The 3,699-nt window shown below is 40.1% G+C and overlaps 1 pseudogene; it reads left to right on the top strand.

The window, feature by feature from the left end:
* The first annotated feature begins 1,894 nt into the window (after positions 1 to 1,894).
* Positions 1,895 to 2,831, top strand: LOC149256814 (uncharacterized; annotated as a pseudogene).
* The last annotated feature ends 868 nt before the right edge of the window (positions 2,832 to 3,699 follow it).

Here is a 3,699-nt window from a genome sequence, read left to right as displayed (position 1 = left end):
AGAAAAAAAATCCAAGCTCTTAGGGTGCGGACATGGACCTTGCTCCAGAATTTTAGGGTTAGTCTACATACCAATTGCGCAGAATTCTTCATAACTCTGTCAATGATAAGTACAGGTCTTCATGTTATGTTCTTAGGCCCAATTCTTGCTCAAGCTTTCTCAACATATTTGAATCATTTATACAAACACTTTGTGTCTATGGTACATGTGAGGCATGCATACATAGTTGTTCATTGTTTCGTAAATTTTATCAGATGTTCACCAAGAAGGTTTGTTTCCCTCTCATACTAGCTGGAATAAACACATATTAGTTCATGCATTCACATAAATTATCCAATATCCTATCAAGCCATGAAACATATCACTAATAGGAGCACATCATATAATAAATATATCGTGCATGTAACCAACATTTAACTAGTATGAATCCATGAAAACTAGTCATGTAATCAACACATTAAATCAAAACTTGTACTCATTAATCTCATTAAAGAATAACACATAATAAGATATGCATAATACCAACCAAGTCAAGGACTTCCATGTACCATCCGACCATAGATTAGGGTTGAACCAATTCTCTCTTCCAACCCAATCACCCCGACGCCATATTCCAAGCCTGGATTTAGGATTTCATGGGATAAACCAAAACATAACCATACATGGAATCCTTAGGAAACTACATCCACCCTCAAGTCAACAGGAGCCATGGCCTCCTAGTAGCGAAGAATCACAATGTTGTCACCTATATTTTCTATTTCATTTGGCTACAGTCGTGGCTTGTGGGCCATTTTCTGCAACACAACAATAGGGTATGCTATTTGTGTCCCACCAAGATGAAGACCGATTGGTTACCCAAAAAACCAACGCCACCCTCAAGGCTTAGTTGTTCTTCATATGGAATGAGCCCACCTGGTGACTTAGGCTTAGCTCTGGGAAATACGAGTTGTCAGAATGAGACTATCCATAAGCGGCCCATGTGACTAGGGTCTCATAAACTGAAGGCCTTTATAAATGATCCCCAACCTCAACCATTGGCATTCTCAGTCTAGGTCAGGAATGGATTCGAGAAGTCAAATTTGGTGGATGGTCAGCCTCTTAGTCACTACGACCCGGCTATGCATGCAACCACATTATGATTAGAGAGGTTCAGCCCTTGCCTCAATGACAACATTCATGTTCTTTATAACCTGTGTGTTACTTGCATCCATGTTCACTTGGTTATTGATCAATGGCCCTGCTTGGGGTCGCTTGAGACGCATATCATGCAGGGTATGAAGCCCTAGAGGGTGGCCTCTCATGGGTTATCTGATGGTGATGGGTAGTCAAGTGGTGCACATAAATCTTGTGAAATTGGAAGGCTCATTGGGCAGTTGATGGCTCATGGCATTGAGTGTGGGAAGCACGTGATAAGTAGCCACCCATATGTGGCAAGAGAAATTATGAACAGCTCGTGCTTCATCAGCCGACCCGTGAAAGAGTCAACATATCATCTCATGTTTGACCGCACCGTCATCTTTTCCCCTACGATGAATTCTAGTGTCATCTTCGAAGAATAACGGCCATGCATCTGCTCATTCCTAAGAAGATAATCTAATTTGAGGGGCAGAGCCAAATTATAACAAACTCCATAGTTCATGACATCAATTATTTCATGTCGGCCATTAAAGGAACCGTGCGGATGCATAAGATTTTTGAATGGGGTTCCCTCAATAATGTAATGGGATCCATTTTTGGACGAAGTTATAACTTCTCGGACAATGATAAGGAAGCACGTGAGCTGAGAACTATGGTGAAACAAGGATACGAGATGTTGGGTATGTTCAATTGGGCTGATCATATTCTGTTTTTGTGATTCCTAGATATGTAGAGAATTAGAAAACGTTGCTCCAACATGGTTCCTAGCATGAAGGCCCTTAACATAAATATGGTTGAGTACACCATTGTTCGAATCACCAGGAAGATTATGCCCGACATGGAGGTAATCGAAGAAATGATAATAATGCAGTACCCACACAAAAATGCATCAAGTTGTCATACGACTCGGATGACAAATTATTTAACTATTCCACACCTATGGAGTAGTCGTTCATACGGGAATTATACCAACAGGAGTTATCTTACACCAAGCCATCATTGCAGGTCTTTTGGGTATATACAATTCTCAAGCATTTACGGTCGAAAAAAATGCCATGGCTTCAAACACAAGCTAACTCTGATCCCCATCGAAGAACTTCAGACATGATACCTTAGTTGGAACTTGATAAATTGGCATCTCCTCAGTTGCAACATGAAAAATCAGCGTCTTCTCCAACAAGACGAAGATTTGTTAGTGTGTTATTTTAGCTTCTGCTTCTCAACATTGGTGTCTATATGGAAAATTATTGGTTACAATTTTCGCCAATTAGGTGTCTCTATATTTATCATGAATTTGTCATTACAACTATTTTTTTCATGTTAATTGGAGCCACATTTCCAACAACTTATTTTTCTTGTGCATTTTTGGTAAATTGGTTGATGATAAGGGAGAAAGTTTTGCATTATGGATTTCTTACTTGCTTACTCAAGGTAAAGAAAATATTGTTTCACGACATAGTGTTTCTAGAATAATATTGTATGTTGGAGCTTTGTATTATGTTTTTCTAGTAGCTAGGGGTACCTATGGTGGTAAGTCTATCTTTGCTTACTATCTTGAAGCATATTTCTGGCTGCGACAAACGACCCCTAACGATGCCAAGGTAATGTCATGGTGGTTATATCGAAGTGCAACAATGGGAATCAAAAATGTGAAACTTGAGCACTTGAAGGAAGTCTTTACAACTTCTCATTAGATGGTGAGGATTTACAAAGATAAGCCACCAGATAAGTTGTCATATTTCTACAAGGACAACCAGTAAGTGTACTACCTCGAGGTACATTTTTTAGGCCATGCACTGTCACCCTCATATTTGGAACACAAGCATTACAGGATACCTCTATCCTCAGACCCTCATTCAAATTGGTTATGGGTCACCCACACACCCAAGGTTATGGTTCAACCACACAAAACCCTTTTCCAACAAAGCCCATTTTCTCTGCCACACATTGTCCACATCACAATTAGCTCACAAACATTACGGAAAATCTCTATCCTCGGATCTTCCTTCATCATGGTTATGGGTCAACCGCACAAAACCCTTGTCCTTGAAATCCATTTATTTTTCACATGTTGTCAATATCACATTTGGCTCGCAAGCATTACAAGGTATCTCTATCCTTGGATCTTTGTGCATCATGGTTATGGGTCATCCACAAACCCTTGATTATGGGTCACCCACAAATCCTCGATTATGGGTCACCCACAAACCCTTCATTATGGGTCAACAACGCAAAACCCTTGTCTTCAACAACACTTGGTCATCCACAACTCATCTTCAACAAAGGCTTCTCCAGAGGGAACTTCATGCAATGGGGACCATTGCTTTCTAAGGGGAGAGGAATGATTTGAATAAAAATTTACCCATGGTAATGTAACTAAATGAAACCATCTCCACTCTCAATCCTTGGGATTTGCCAGAGACCACCTCAACCAAGGTCCTAAATCTATTAGCATCCAAAGCTCAGAAAAACAGGGAACCCACTACATCATGGTTTTCCAGGAAATGGCATAAGGCAAGGTTGTACATGACTGTCAATCCAAACAAATATCCATGCCAATTA

This window comes from Pinus tabuliformis, chromosome 7 (assembly GCF_031772625.1).
Source record: "Pinus tabuliformis cultivar Carrire ecotype Pingquan chromosome 7, CPIR1, whole genome shotgun sequence".
NCBI lineage: Eukaryota > Viridiplantae > Streptophyta > Pinopsida > Pinales > Pinaceae > Pinus > Pinus tabuliformis.
This window is presented reverse-complemented; position numbering and strand designations above follow the sequence as displayed.